Source organism: Argiope bruennichi, chromosome 10 (genome assembly GCF_947563725.1).
Source record: "Argiope bruennichi chromosome 10, qqArgBrue1.1, whole genome shotgun sequence".
NCBI classification, from domain to species: domain Eukaryota; kingdom Metazoa; phylum Arthropoda; class Arachnida; order Araneae; family Araneidae; genus Argiope; species Argiope bruennichi.
This window is the reverse complement of record NC_079160.1, coordinates 79,517,498-79,535,009: the sequence shown is the minus strand read 5'-3', so window position 1 is coordinate 79,535,009 and position 17,512 is coordinate 79,517,498. Positions and strand designations below refer to the sequence as shown.

General features: G+C 28.8%; 1 protein-coding gene across 2 annotated transcripts in view; it reads right to left on the bottom strand.

Annotated features, from left to right (window-relative positions):
* LOC129988198 (fatty-acid amide hydrolase 2-B-like) overlaps nt 1–14,131 on the bottom strand; it is a 52,742-nt gene extending 38,611 nt beyond the window's left edge. The window contains exon 1 of one of the 2 annotated variants that reach the window (XM_056096357.1): nt 14,083–14,131. The gene's annotated coding sequence lies outside the window, so the exon portion shown is untranslated. Of the gene's footprint in view, nt 1–12,622; nt 12,759–14,082 lie in introns of those variants that run through there. The other variant, XM_056096356.1, reaches the window with a different exon arrangement.
* Nucleotides 14,132–17,512: the final 3,381 nt, after the last annotated feature.

Sequence of the window (17,512 nt, the reverse complement as noted above, 5' to 3'; positions counted from 1 at the left end):
CTCCATAGTGCTAATATATTAATAAGATTCTGATAGGGATTTCTGATGCATGTCAATCACATGTAAGGGAAACACAGGGATCTTTTAAGAAAGAATGTGCTTACTGGACATTTTTACCCCTTCACGCCGAGCGTGTGAAAGTATCTGCGTTTAGCTGACTAAGCAATTTTATAAAGCTTCTCTTGAATTAATTAAGTAGAGAAAGTGGAATTGGATCTCGAAATAAGAGAATATTTTAGAATGAAGTTACTATGGGCTAAATTAAGATAAAATCTTGAAAATTAATGAAATTGAAAATAAGAGTTTAAAATATCATTACACACACACACACACACACACACACACACACACATATATATATATATATATATATATATACAGTATACTCCTCAACATCGGAATACGATTATCCAGCTTCAGTACTATTTGGCCTACTCTTCATTTGCTGTTATTAAATGAGCAAGGTGTTACATTGCCAAGGCATTGGAAGCGGGCATTTGCTGCGATCCTCGGACCTCAATTGTTGCCGCTGTTCCTGATTATAACTGCACAGTACATACAGTATTCGTAAATTGTTCTTGGAGTTTGCTTAATGTTTTTAAGTGTACTACAATTAAAGCTTCAAAATGGCTGATAACCGGAAAAAAGTTATCCTGACTATGGAGGAGAAATTACACACTATACAGCGACTAAATTCTGGTGTAACAGCAAAAACTAGAAACTGCTTCTATGATTCACCGGACCGCGTTCAGCTTAAGATAAAAGGAGTGCTTAGTGCTCAATAATAAGTGAAAAATATGTGTTATAACTGGAGTTTTGGTATAAAAACTCTATTTTCTGGTATTGGCGGGCAATGAAATGAGTTCATGGAACTCTGACCTATTCGATTTTTTTTGTTATCCTGCCTACCCTACCACCACATTAGGCCGGATTCTCGGGAGAGTGTACTATATATATATATATATATATATATATATATATATATATATATATATATATACAGTATACTCCTCAACATCGGAATATATATACAGGGTGTCCTAAAAAAATGTATACACACTTTAAATAATTGTAAATTTGGGATTTATTATAATTCGAATAATTTTCAACATGTAAAAGATTCTACAAATATCATTCTATTGTCTTGTTATCGCATGTTCTCAAACTGATGTCCGTTCAGCTCCAGACACTGCTGACAACACGAAGCGATGGAATAGCACACATGATGGAACTATTCCCTTGGGATATTCGTACATTCATGTTCAATGGTTACCCTCAACTGAACAACTGTTGCAGGTTTATGGACGTCCTGAACAGTTCCATCAGCTTCACAGTTATCTCTAATTCGAATGATGGTAACTTGTGTAGGTGGTTCTTTGTTAAACTCCCTCTTAAATTGTCTTAGCACTTCTACTGCATTTTCATACTTCCAGTAGCATTTTAGAATAAATTTCCTTTCTTCAAATTTAAATCTGTCTGCCACCACTCGGTTCAATGGGTTCAGTATGTAAAGAAAGAAGAAATAACTTAGTTATCAGCTGCTAAAATGTGTATACATTTTTTGGGACACCCTGTATATATATATATATATATATATAGCAATACTTCTACGTTCAATGTATCAATTAAAAGATATATATCTAAAATATACATTTATATTTGGAATAAAAGTAATCTGAACTCAAAAAAATAATAAATTGTTGTCAAACATAAATATCGAGAAGAAAATTAAATATGTTTCATTTCTACCAATAATGAAGATGAATGTGTGCTTGTATTTTGGTTCTCTACCTACCAGACCGCTTGACCTACAGTTACAAAATTTGGCGCATGCATACCTTGCTTGAATTTTATTCCAAAAATTACTTCTTTTCGGCCACGCATCTGTAAAATTATGTTTACAGTACTTGACTCGAATTACTAAAGAATTAAAATGAATTCTAAAATCCGCGGGAGTGCTAAGCAAGATCAGGTTGGCGGCGTCTGTCGGACTCAGCCCATGCTGCAGACTTGATGGACATAGTGGCATGGTTAATCTGGATCCGTTTTGCCTAATGTGCTGTCCAGGCCCAAACGTTGAGAGTGAGTACCAATCGTAGTCCAGTGTGTTCTGAAATGCTATTTTTGTAACACCCTTTTTTTGGAGCAGCTCATTCATACACAACCTCCCTGCATCTATCCAATTATGCATTCAGATGTCAACAATTTTAACGTGATCATTGCAATAAATATTTATCTCCCTCGCCGTGTACGAGTTTACATTTGTTGAAAAATGTTGTGGTTCAATTGAACAGCAACAAAAGTTTATTATTGTCCAAAGTGGCATTTCTAGTTTATTGTTTTTCTGGGTTCAAGTGCGTTTCAAAAGTTATAAGTCTTTTTGTTTGTAACGTGCTGAAGAATATTGTCACCTTTAAAACAAATGTCTGTAGTCTAATGAATGGTTCATCATCGTCCAGCATGTTCAACAAGTATTGGATTCATAAAAAGATACTCCCTCCTTACATCAATTTAAGATTTATATTATGTTTCATTGAATATATTTTGAATTGTATATATAAATTAAAATACAATGGCAAATAATCTTTTTTTAATGTATTACTTAAAATATTGTAAGTTTTTAAATATTTTATCAAATCTATTTTTTCAAAATTTACCAATGATACTAAAATGTGTTTCATTTGCAATTTACTTTAATACTGTTAAGATCAGGAAAGAGGACTCATCCAGCTAAATAAGATTAATTTAACCCTCAGAGTTTTAAATTAAATAATAATAATAATAAACTTGATTATACTGAAGATGAAAATGAAAGTAGACTTGTAAATAATAAAAGAAAATAATAATTCAAGATTCTAACAACAAGTGATAGATAGAACAATGTAGTAGAGAAAATACCTCAGAAGAAATTTTTTTACACGTCTGATCGTAAATAATTATCCTCTGTTACCTTTTCCATCAGAACATTCTCATATTTCCTAACACAAATGTTTTGCTTTCAAATCTAGACAAATAACCTGCAGAAACAAACAGTTTTATATTGTTTATCTCATAGCTAATACTTATTACAAGAGGATTTAGAATGTCTTATTTATTATTTCTAATTCTATGCGTTTTCTACGCCGGCGTCCTTGCATAGGGGTTGCGCATCTTCACCGTGACCTGGACGTCCTGGGTTCAAATCCCCGTTCGGGCTTGGTTGTTCTTCATCTGTGTTCTGTCTGCGAGGTGTGTGAATGTGCCCAACTGTACAAAGGGGTTGTGCAAGGAGCTACTGCACCCCCTTTCCGTGGTAACACGGACACAATATCATCATCATGTGTTTTATATAAAATCCTAACTATATTGATATTTTTTAATAATTTAATATTTCATTACTAATTTAATAATTTTAGTGGGTTAGATTTTTATATATTTAAGATTTATGTAAGAACGTATACCATAGATTATCCTCACAAAAAAAAATTATCAGCTTCAGAAAAATGACCGGAACACATCTGTACCCTATACTTTCCATTTTATTAATATTTTTTTTATTGTTATTATCATTGGCCATAATTTTGCAAACGCCTGTAAGCATAAATTTGCAGATGCGTGTAAACATAATTTTGCAAATGCGTAGTAGTAGAAAAGAAGGAGCTCTTGGAATAAATTTCAATTTATTTTTGCACAAGATGCGCAGTTTGTATACAGGGACAAAGGCAGAGAACGCAACAAGAGCATAACAGCAAAAGAACAGAAATTTTTCTTTTCAGTGATTTTGCTATGAGATTCTAATAGGGATTTCGATAAATGTAGACTTAGATTATTTTTGGATGAAATGTGTAGGTGTTAGGGATTTTTATGCCATTGCTTGTAACGGGGTATATACTGACTCAGCATTTTTTTAGAATGCGTTTTAGAAATAATAAAATAAAAAAGTGGTATTTGCATCAGGAAATAAACGAAAATTATAGAATAAAGTAATATGAACTAATTTAAAATAAAAATTTGAAAATGAAGTAATATTTAAATTAGATTTAAAAATATCATTACACACACGCATATTATTTGCACAATTTATATGAGACACTAGAAAATGAAATAAAATTACCAGAAAATACAACCAGCAATTTCAAATGAATTAGCTAGACGCTTAAGTTTCTAATGGTACAGTAATATCAAGAAATTCAGCTACATTTAGTAAATATGGGTTGTTTTTTGTTTGTTTATGTATGTGTGCAATTATATTTTTTGATAAATTCCCACTTTTTTAATTTAAATAGTTCTAACTTGCGTTCTAAAGATTTGATGACAATTTGATTCTTAGGCCCTGAGAGAAGGGAAAAAAATCCCTAATACTTTGGCATTCTAATTGAAGATACCTAAGATTCCCTTTCCTCAATCCACACGTGTCAAAGAAATCCCCATCAAAATTTCATTTACTTACTCAACCTATTACTGCAGTACTGGACCTTAGTGATGAGTCCTTAGTGACCTTACTGAAGTCTTCCAGAGACCCTTGATAATGAAAATGTCGGAGCCGTTTTTACATTCTCGTGTACGAAGTATAAAGAATGTACTGTAATCGTGACTAATTGCCATCCAAAATATTTAATTCTAACAGAAACAAATAAAAATCAACTTGAAGCTACCTTTTTGGATTTAAAAATCGAAATTGCTAATGATAAAACAATAGTTGGTATATACGATAAAATCGGTGAATTCAACTTTAAAATAACGAAACTTTGTTGTTACCATTCTAATCTAAACTCTAAAATTTTCAAAAATTTAATTTTCTAACAATTCAACAGGATAAAATGAGTTAGTAATAACAAAATTTCCTATATTGAAGCAACAAATAATCTCATTAAAAATTTAACTAATAATGAATTTCCCAAAAACTATTGCAATATTGATTTTTTAATAAAAAAAAGAGATGCTTTGGTATAAATCCTTTGCTGCCAAAAATAAAAATAGATCTTCCGTTGCATATTAACTAGCTCAATAGATGGCGCTAAGAACCTCCAATTACTTATCACCTTGAAGGGCGTAAGCAGAAGCAAAATGAACAAGATGGGACACTTTTTATAAAACTTTTACCTGCTGCTCATATGTTCTTTCCTTTTTGTTTTAATAATTGGTTTTGAGAGTTCTTATATAGTTTATTTTATGTTCTTGTATTTTTTGCTTAATTAGTGGTCATATTCTTTTATAGTATATTGTTTTGTTTCATTTCTATAAAAAATGGTGTATCTCTTAGGTCTTAATTTTAGGGGATTTTCGAGTCACGAGTGTCAATACTGTTGGACAAAGGTCAGATTCCTCACAGAAAAAATCCTTTATTTTGAATCCATGCCTCAGAATGACACTTGAGAAAGTCTTCTTTTCTTATTTTATTTGGTTTAATTTTGATTCTATTTTCCCCTGTTAAATTCGTTTTTATTACTAATTAGTATACATACATATATATATATATATATATATATATATATACAAAAGTATTAGAATCAAGTTAATAGGAAAAACAAAAATCAAATAAAAATTAAACCAAAAAAATATTAAAAAAGAATCTGGCCTGAAGACTTTTTCAAGGGTCACCCTCAGGCAGGGATTCAAATAAAGGGATTTTTTCTGTGAGGACATACAGACATAAGTCTAATAATGATTCCTCGTGACCCGAAAATCCCCTGAAATTATGCTCAAGAGATATACCATTTTAACAGAAAGGAAATACAAAATAACAAATTAGAAAAAAACCACAAAGTAAAAATACAATAAAAACAATAACAATAAAAACAAAAACAGCATTAAAATTAAAATTAAAAACGAAAAGGCCAGGACATACCATCCAACAGTGAAGGAAACTTTAAACAATCGATTGTGATTTCCTGTTTTTAAAAGATAACGGTAAATTATGTAAACAGAGGTAGGCACCCAGCGCCATCTATTGAGTGATCCAATATGCAAGTAAAGTTCTATTTTTATTTAAGCCAAAAGATTAATCCCAAACCATACCTTGTTTAATTAAAAAATTGACATTACAGTAATTTCTAGGAAAATCATTTTTAATTAAATTTTTAAGGAGGATATTTGATGCTTCAATATAAGAATGTTTATTATTGCAAACCCTTTTGATCCTGTTAACTTGTGAGAAAATTAGATTTTTGAAAATTTTAGAGTTTAGATTGGAATGGTAGTTACATAGTTTTGTTATTTTAAAGTTGAAATCATCCCTTTTATCGTATATACCAACTATTGTTTTATCATTAGCAATTTCGATTTTTAAATCCAGAAAGGTAGCCTCAAGTTGATTTATATTTGTATCTTTTAGAATTAAATCTTTTGGATAGCAATTAGTAATAATATTAGTATTGTCGAAGTTAATCAAAAGTAGGTCATCAATATATCTCCACCCGTTTATTAAATTATATTTAATTATTTTTTTCTCATAGTAATGCAGGAAGATATTAGCTAAAGCACTTGAGAAAGCTGTCCCCATTGGAATGCCCTTGACTTGTTTATAAAAATTAATACCATTAAACACGTAATTTTCAGTAATATTAAAATTACATAACTCAAGCCAGTTATTTTTAGGAATGATATTTTCATTTAAATATTCGTCATATATAAAAGTGCAGACCTTTATTAATTTTTCATGAGGTAGATTAGTGTATAAATTTTCGAAATCAAAAGTATTAAGTTTATTAATGTTGTTATCTTTAAGAAAATCCAATACTTCTTTGTTACTAGAAATAATAAAGTTGTCTTCATTTTTTATTTTGTCCAGGATAATTTTTAAGTATTTAAAGAAATGTTTACCCGTATAGTAATTATAACTACCAGTGCTACAGGTTACGAATCTGAATTTTAATGGATTTTTATGAAATTTAACTGTTGGGAATAAATAAGGATAGTTAAGAGAGCAAGTCTTAGTTTTGGTTTTTTTTGCGAAAGCTAGCATTCTTTTATCTAATTCCTTTTTCCCGGTGTTCTTTAACATATAAGTTGCATTAGAGTTATATTCATTAATTAAAAGTTCTTTATAATAATATTTACAAATTAAACAGAAATTATTTGCTGATTTATCTATTACTGTAATAACAAATTTTTCTTTTAAATTTTCTATTTCATTTTTTAATGTTTTACTAAAATAAATCCCACGTTCTTTAGATCTGTCAAAATCAGTATTCAATTTTATTTTAATTTCCTTTAAAATTCTCACTTTCCATTCCCCGAAACCTTCCGCAGGCCAGTGGTATTTTCTAGATAATTTGGCATCCAAATCATTACCAATAGAAATCAAAATTTTGTTATGGTTTATTTTTTCTCTTAATCTAAATTTTGTTCCTCTTCCCATCAAATCTCTTAAAGAGTTGGATTCAATAATTTTTAAATTACCTGTAATAATATGACCTTTATCAATATCTATAAAATCTTTATATTTTTCCTTGTTACAGTAACAATCTGTTTTATTTATTTTATCTAAATTTTTGCTATAGTAATTATAATTACAAATTTTTTTCTTTAAAGTTGAAGTGTAACTAAACGCTATTGATACAGTAGTTTTATCTGCAAGAGGAAAAAATATATTATTATTATGTATAATTTTGGGTAATTTTAGATATTCGAAGTAAATATCCAAGAATTTAATCACACAATATTCTTTGTAAACATTATTTTTATTATTAAAAAGTAAATCGTTTTTTCCAATGTTAAGTTTACATTTAATAAGATCTAGAATAATACATTTAGTGTACGAATTTTTAAACTCTAATTCCCCGAATTTATTATTTAAAAACCATTTCATTTTATTATTTCTAAGACCAAAAATGTATTTCCTAATTCTGTGAATGTTTTCACTATTGTGTTCCAGATTACAGTAATTTTGAAATTCCTCAAATATAATTTGAAAATTGCCTCCTTTCCCTTTACCTCTTTTAAATCTTTTAGAAAAGTTATCTTTATTTAGAAAATTTTTAAAAATGTTAAATTTGTTATAAATGCAATTATTGTTTAAATCTGCATAACCTTCCCCATTTAATTTACTATTGAGACCATAAGGAAATAAAGTTTTCAGGTTGCAAATATAAATGTTTTCCAGATCTAATCTTTTGTTTAATTCGTTAATATTGTCTTCTAGAATGTAGATATTAATATTGTTAAAGTTATGGTTTTGAAAATGCTCCAGTTCGAAGTCAGTGGTCCTATTTTTATGAAGTTTTTTATATCGGATCTGTGATTGTTAATTCTTAAATTAAGCTCGGTGCTAGTTTGGCCAATATATTTTAAATTACATTCTGAACAATTAAGGAGATAAATCAAATTTTTGTTTTTACAGAATGTTTGTAATTTTGAGTTTTCATTTTTGATCTGTTCCTTATCTGCCAAAGGACATGTCCTACACTTTCCGTTTCCACAAATTTTATATTTTTTTGTATTTTTAAGATTTTTTAAACAAAACAATTGTGTCAGTAATTTTTTCTCCGTGAATGCTCCTGACACAAAGCTATCCACAGTGCCCCTTGGTAGAGCGCGCGACGGGCCATGCACTATGATAAATTCGTTATTAACTTTTTGCATAGTTTAATTTATTTATTAAAATGAAAATATATCTCCTAAACGCCAAAAACAAGGAATTCTCGAAAAAGTAAAATCAGGAAAAATGATCTGAAAATTCTTAAATTTTTTAGGCAATACACCAAAAAACCTATTAAACCCCCCACCACCACCAAAAAAAACTATTAAAAATATTTTATTTAAAAATTTTGCAGTTCGTGGAACAGCGCACCTGCAGCTAAATTCCAACCAAATGCAAGAACGAGTAACCAATCTAAAGTAAGAAAAAGTTTGAAAACGAAACTAAAATGAAAACAAAACAAAACAGTTTTGAAATCGCAACTAAAATTTATTACCTATTTAAACTAAAAACCAAAAAGGAACTTCATAGTATTTAGAGAGCGCAATTGCAGCTACTTCTAAAACACAAATGAATTGATACAAAAGTATTAGAATCAAGTTAATAGGAAAAACAAAAATCAAATAAAAATTAAACCAAAAAAATATTAAAAAAGAATCCGGCCTGAAGACTTTTTCAAGGGTCACCCTCAGGCAGGGATTCAAATAAAGGGATTTTTTCTGTGAGGACATACAGACATAAGTCTAATAATGATTCCTCGTGACCCGAAAATCCCCTGAAATTATGCTCAAGAGATATACCATTTTAACAGAAAGGAAATACAAAATAACAAATTAGAAAAAAACCACAAAGTAAAAATACAATAAAAACAATAACAATAAAAACAAAAACAGCATTAAAATTAAAATTAAAAACGAAAAGGCCAGGACATACCATCCAACAGTGAAGGAAACTTTAAACAATCGATTGTGATTTCCTGTTTTTAAAAGTTAACGGTAAATTATGTAAACAGAGGTAGGCACCCAGCGCCATCTATTGAGTGATCCAATATAAAGAACACCGGGAAAAAGGAATTAGATAAAAGAATGCTAGCTTTCGCAAAAAAAACCAAAACTAAGACTTGCTCTCTTAACTATCCTTATTTATTCCCAACAGTTAAATTTCATAAAAATCCATTAAAATTCAGATTCGTAACCTGTAGCACTGGTAGTTATAATTACTATACGGGTAAACATTTCTTTAAATACTTAAAAATTATCCTGGACAAAATAAAAAATGAAGACAACTTTATTATTTCTAGTAACAAAGAAGTATTGGATTTTCTTAAAGATAACAACATTAATAAACTTAATACTTTTGATTTCGAAAATTTATACACTAATCTACCTCATGAAAAATTAATAAAGGTCTGCACTTTTATATATGACGAATATTTAAATGAAAATATCATTCCTAAAAATAACTGGCTTGAGTTATGTAATTTTAATATTACTGAAAATTACGTGTTTAATGGTATTAATTTTTATAAACAAGTCAAGGGCATTCCAATGGGGACAGCTTTCTCAAGTGCTTTAGCTAATATTTTCCTGCATTACTATGAGAAAAAAATAATTAAATATAATTTAATAAACGGGTGGAGATATATTGATGACCTACTTTTGATTAACTTCGACAATACTAATATTATTACTAATTGCTATCCAAAAGATTTAATTCTAAAAGATACAAATATAAATCAACTTGAGGCTACCTTTCTGGATTTAAAAATCGAAATTGCTAATGATAAAACAATAGTTGGTATATACGATAAAAGGGATGATTTCAACTTTAAAATAACAAAACTATGTAACTACCATTCCAATCTAAACTCTAAAATTTTCAAAAATCTAATTTTCTCACAAGTTAACAGGATCAAAAGGGTTTGCAATAATAGAAATTCTTATATTGAAGCATCAAATATCCTCCTTAAAAATTTAATTAAAAATGATTTTCCTAGAAATTACTGTAATGTCAATTTTTTAATTAAACAAGGTATGGTTTGGGATTAATCTTTTGGCTTAAATAAAAATAGAACTTTACTTGCATATTGGATCACTCAATAGATGGCGCTGGGTGCCTACCTCTGTTTACATAATTTACCGTTATCTTTTAAAAACAGGAAATCACAATCGATTGTTTAAAGTTTCCTTCACTGTTGGATGGTATGTCCTGGCCTTTTCGTTTTTAATTTTAATTTTAATGCTGTTTTTGTTTTTATTGTTATTGTTTTTATTGTATTTTTACTTTGTGGTTTTTTTCTAATTTGTTATTTTGTATTTCCTTTCTGTTAAAATGGTATATCTCTTGAGCATAATTTCAGGGGATTTTCGGGTCACGAGGAATCATTATTAGACTTATGTCTGTATGTCCTCACAGAAAAAATCCCTTTATTTGAATCCCTGCCTGAGGGTGACCCTTGAAAAAGTCTTCAGGCCGGATTCTTTTTTAATATTTTTTTGGTTTAATTTTTATTTGATTTTTGTTTTTCCTATTAACTTGATTCTAATACTTTTGTATCAATTCATTTGTGTTTTAGAAGTAGCTGCAATTGCGCTCTCTAAATACTATGAAGTTCCTTTTTGGTTTTTAGTTTAAATAGGTAATAAATTTTAGTTGCGATTTCGAAACTGTTTTGTTTCGTTTTCATTTTAGTTTCGTTTTCAAACTTTTTCTTACTTTAGATTGGTTATATATATATATACATACATTTCAGAGTACCTCTATTCTTTTGAGGGAATGCTACTTAGTATATAGAGAAGAATGATTATTGCATTTTTAATTGGGATTTTATATATAAAGTATTAAGGGATCTCAGTATTCTTAACAATTACCCACAGAAAAAAAAAAAAAAAAAAAAAAAAAAAAAAAAAAAAAAAAAACATCCTTTTTCCAACTCATCTAATTTACAAACGAAACAATTGTGAAATTTGAAAACTTAATTATAGGGTTTTTAGGTACTATTACATTATTTCTCACGTTTTCATATAATTTCAATAAGAAATTAAAAAGTTATAAAGAAAAATAACCTGCATTTTTTTTTTACATCTTAAAAGTTAGTAGTTTACTGCGCTTAGAATTCTGAATTAAAAATTGATTAAAATTTACAAAATTAATCTTAACTTGAAAGAAAGATGTTTAGTTTTGAAGTTGTTACATAATTTCCATAAAACTTCAAAAAAATTAATGCGATTATTTATCAAAAATTTCAATTTAAATCGGAAATTTGGAAGTTTAAGAGAGTTCTGAGAGCCATTAGGAGGGGGGAGGAAATGAAGCTGCACATAAAAATGCATGAATACAAAACAAATTCACACACTGATACAAAATGATACCTAGAATAACATGATATGTAAAATGAAAAATTCAATTTCAAAAACTTTAAAAAATGTAAGTGAATAAAAAATAGGAAAAGTGAGTTACTTTAACGCAAAAGTTAAAAGAGTACAAAAGGCATTGATAAAAAAAATAATGAAACATATTCTTGTAGAACAACATACATAAAACGTTCTTTTCGACGAATATTTGTAGAATTGCTATACGCGTATAAATGTATATTCTAAGAGTTTTAAGACAAGCATAGAGTAACAGAAAAAGTAAATAAATAAAGACATGAAATAAAATTGAAATTAAACAAAAATTCTTTGAGGGAATTTATGACGAAACGAAGTTCGAAATTAAGAAGTTTGTATTTGAGTAATGACGATATATTTAGAATTCAACATCTGAGCAGTTGCTCATTGAATCTCTGAATTGCATTGAAATTTAACAGAAATTTTGAGAAAAATAGTCAAAGAATGACAAAACATGGCTTAATACGATCTACATTCCATATACCACGTACTTTACCCAATCTAAGGACCACACTATTCATAATTATGAAATAACGTAATGTAAAACTTGCAAAAATTAATTAATAAAGATTGTATCAAGAATAATTTTCCAAAATTAATTTAAGCAACATATAATTTGAATAAATTCAATTTCACGGCTTTTATAATTAAATGAAAGAATTAAATAAAATATTAAAATATCTAAAAAAATCGAGGGTTTTAGGTCCCCTAAAATTGTGGAGGCCCTAGGCAATTGCCTGCATAATAATTCGGCCCTATACAAGCTTAACATTTCTAAATATCAGATTACACTAGCGTTAATTAGAAGAGAAAGTAGAAAGCATAATAAACTCACCAAACAGATGCAGTTAGAAGAAAGCACAGTAAACTTTTAATTTAAACGATCACCGAGCGCTGCGACTCCAGTGATGTTGACAGAAATTCTGCTTCAAAATTTCCAGAAAAAGATTAATGACAGATGTGCCAATATACGTCTGTTCGTGTCGAATAGAACAGTTATTATTCTTTTTGCCTCAAATTTATATTTCCCATCAATTACAAGACAAAAAACTTTCGTTATCCGGTGGGTTTGCCACATTGGCGTATTTATTAACAATTGGATTTACTTTGATGCCAAATTGGCGGATTTGTATTGATTTCCAATTTGAAAAGTGTGGTTTAAAAAGCTTCGACTGTTTTTTTTTAATGAATAATTTAATTGTTGAGAATATTTTTCTTTTGATAAATAATTAACCTCGAAATATTTTTAATTCGTTAAAAAGAAACAAGTCACTGTATACATGTTAATCAAAATTACCGTGATAGAATGCATCAGTAAATTCGCTTCTGAAGAAATTCAGCAATCTAAATCTAAAAAAAAAAAATTTAAAAAAAAATCGAAGTGAAGGTTAATTTTGTTACTTTAAAAAAAGTAAATAATAAATAAATAAAAAGTACTGTTAAATATTTTGAAGCTTAGCAATAAAGAATTTAGATGGTTATTTAAAACTATTACACAAATTATAAATAGTTTTCTTAAATATCTATATTATTTTTTATTTAATTACATTATTTTTTACACAGTAATATGAAGAAATGATTTGAACACAATTCAAACAGAATGTTAAAACTATTGTTAGATGCGTAATAATCTCCACAAGTGACTATCTGACTTAGAGCATTGATGAGTTATCATATTAAAAAAAAACACGAATGGACATTCAGGTGATTTTAGATGAAATAGAAAAGTCGAACTATGCTAATATAAATTATATATATATATATATATATAAACTTCATTCTAAAATGCCCTCCTATTTCCTGATCCAATTCCACCTTTTTTATTTAAAAAAGGCTACACAAGCTCTGTAAAGAAGCTTTAGTCAGCACATTCAGACGCTCCAAGGGGATAAACATCTGTCAAACTAAGCGAATTCTTTTTTAAAAAATACCTATATCCTTTTTGTCCAAATCGATATGTATAAAATTCCTATCAGAATCTCATAGTATATAATCATTAGGGATAAATATTTCTGGCTCTTTTCGCACTTTTGCTCGTGTGTTGTGCTGTAGATTGACGTATCTCGTTTCTTCTTGATTGTACATAATCGCGCCTCCCGGGATGGAATAAAAGCGAAGTTTAAAAATTCAAAGTGTCTCCACTCTCTTCGGCCACGAAACTGCTTAAAAATCTGTGTTTACATATATATATATATATATATATAAGTGTGTAACGCTAATGTAGAAAGCACAGAAATCACATATTAGTTATTATCTAATGGCAACAGTCAAATGTAAACAAATCAGTATACAAACGTTTTAGATTGCTTCGTCAAAAGTTTTTATAGTTGATCTTCATTCAGCGCTTCGCTTATTAATGGAATTACAAAACATTATCAGAAATGCTTTGAAAAATTTGGGCGTTTCCTCAGAATACTCCATACAATCAGAAAAAACAGGATGTAAAAAAAAAACAAGAAAAAGACAAAAGAAAAGAGAAAAACAGGAAGTCTAATCTCGAACTTGGCATAACCATCACCAGATGGGTAATTGCTATAATTTACCTATTGTAATTTTTTATCTATTTCCTGAAAATGTTATCTCACTAAATAACTTTTACATTAATTAAAGGTAACTATATCAATTTCATTTTTGCACAATGTTTCCTTTATTTTTAATATATTTTTTAAAATTTTATTGAACACCCAATCTAAAAATGTTTCTAACCCTCTGTCAAAACATCCAATTGCATGTTTTGCAAACGTTACAATTAAGATTTTTTAAAAATTGCTTTCTTTTCAACTGTTAACTTCTTCTTTTTCTATTAACTCCGAAACAGGATTTTTACTTCACTTTTATTTCTTAAAATATAAACACTTTTTAAATTGTACATATTCCTCCTGTAATTAGTAATTGATTGATTCTATTAAAATCAAGTTTTACAGTCACATCGAAAAAAATTAAATTTTTAAAATATGCATTCTATCTTTATCATACAACAACCTAAAAAAAATCAATAATTTTGACGAAACAAGGTAGTTGCCAAAGGCGGCTAGAACGTAATATTACAACGAAACAAACTGCGAAACAAAAATTAATGAATTTGATACCGAGAAGAAAAAAGTAAAAAAGAAGAGTAAAGAAAAAATTTCGTAAGTGAAGGAGAAGGGAAACATCAGAAATAACATCATTCAACAATGGAAAAATCACAAATACTCATGGCATGGAAATAGTCATAGTCTGCATTATAATTAGCAATTCCCTTAAAAGCAAGAAATTTCCTAATGAAATTTCAAATCAGTATGGTTCAGGCTTTGCTGGGAAAAAGAAATGGAAATCTTAATAATGAACATGCAAAAAGAAAATGATCAACATGCCTGCACAGTTCGCAAGGATAGTATGGATTGCTTAAAATTATGGAATCTGCTTAAATAAACAAGGAAATAGCCATGAATTATTTAAAAAAATGTTTGTTCAGTTCAGTTACATTAATGTACCGTTTTAAAGTAACACTAGAGCTATTTTGGGATAGACTTTGTAATTTTGAACCACGGTCAGATGACTAGGGCAACACCTGGACTGTCACCCTTTCCCTAAATTCCCTTCTCCGTTCGCACCACATCAGCGGGAGGACGTTTGGCCCTGACGAATTTAACGTGCCCAGACCCGTTTACACGACGATTTTTCGGTGGAATTGGGTCTCCAGTTCCGAAGACGAGACATTAGTGCTCCTCCCCCCCTCCCCAAAAAATGCATCAAACACTTATTAGCAGTTTCATATCTGGTTTACGTAGAAATTCTCTCGTATTAAGTCTCTATCTATAAGTTTGCACGTATGCCAGTTTTCCAATAAAGACTTGCTCAATTTTGAATACAACCCTCCTTAACTTTTTCTAACAAACAATATATGGTAAGAATATGGGTAATATTTATTGAAATTTTGAATCCCAAAAATTTTTTCACAGTTAGTGTTATTTTTTGCAAATTGATTGCTCAAATTGATTGCAAATTGATTGTTTTGTGGGTTTCCAACAAAAAAAAATTTAATCTAGATGAATCTGATTTTTTTTTTTTTTTTTACATTCAAAATATTATTTTTATGAACAAATTAAATTTGGGTTTGACTTCAGAGAAAGAAAGAATCCCAACTGTCTGAAAATAATTTAATCCTAAATCCGTTTTCCAAATCCAAGAACAACGCAAAATCAATTACAGATAGTTCAACTAGGAAAACTAAGTTATAATAACATTTTGTAACAGGCATAACATCCTATGAGCTTAATTTTATGCAATATTTATTGGTTGCACTTATCAGAGTCTGGATTATAAAGGAGACCTTCAAAGGAGTCAGTTTAATACTGAGAATTGATCATGGATAATTCCGAGAGTCTTAGGGTATCGCAATCGTAGTCGTAACCGTACACGATTACGACACAGTCAAATTTACATATATCTGACTCTTTGAACGCGACATATCTGTCTTTTAAATGAAAGAAAATAAAATTTCTGAGTTCGAAAGAGACCCAAGCTCTTTCAATAAGATTAAACCAAATTTTTAAGTTTAGATTATCAAAAGCTGCATTGACGTCAACAAAGAACTACATAATTACTGCCAATTATCGATTCTTATTCTTTCAACCCCCACATAGATTTCGAGGTAGTATTTTGTTACCAAGAAACCATTTATTAACAGTAATTTAAAAAATCGCGTAATACTCCCTACCTTAAGAAGTTTACGAATACTCCCTACCTTAAATAGAAAAAAAGCAGCCGCATATTTTAAAACTGAATGAAAAAATATAAGATTTAAATAAATAAAATTTGAATGATTTATTAATTTTTTAGTGTTAGTAAATGATTAAACTATTTCCATATACCATTTATTTACATTAATTTTTATTAGAATAACTTATCTCCACTGGCACTCAGCTGGTTCACTGAGGATATTGGTTGTATTTAACTTCAGGTAAACTATTTAGAAAAATCGTCATGTCCGAGATTGCATATGTTCTGCTCATTGTATCCGTAAACTTTAACATCATGGTGATATTACAATCATAAATGTATTTTCTAAATTTCGCTTTATCGTCAATTAAGGGATCCGACTACGTTAAAAACACTGGTTTCGACCACATTGGTGAATTCTTTTTTTATTATTATTTCTTTTAGTTCAGGCTTTCCTCTTTCCAAAATAGTATTTTCTAGGAAAAGGAAGGTCTGATCTATCACCCAGGATAATTTTAAACAATTTTTTAGCTAAAATATTTCTTTAACTTCAATTTTCTTAAACTTTAATTTTTATAAAATTTTTCCACCTTTAACATGATATCTCAAAAACTAATAGAGGTATTTACATAAAAATTTCAGCTTGTGTTTTAAATACTGTGGACAATGAAATGAACCAAAAGTTTTATTGTTGGTGAAATACATTTTTATTTATAGGTGTTTTTAGAAAAATTGAGTTGTAAATTTATGGAAAAAAATGTATATATACGTACATTTTTACCCATAATTTCTTTGCATCTCAAAATGTTTCTTAGATTTTGGTTCATTTCATTCATCATTATATTCTATAACTTGTGTACAAAGAAAAATAGGATACCTGCATTATAATTTTGGGTAGAGTGTTAACCGTTTAGGTTAAATATCATTAAAATTTACTACAAATTTTCCTATTTCTCAAAATATATTATATTTCCAAATAATTTTTTGTATATATAGTGTTTTGTAAATGACAATACATCTA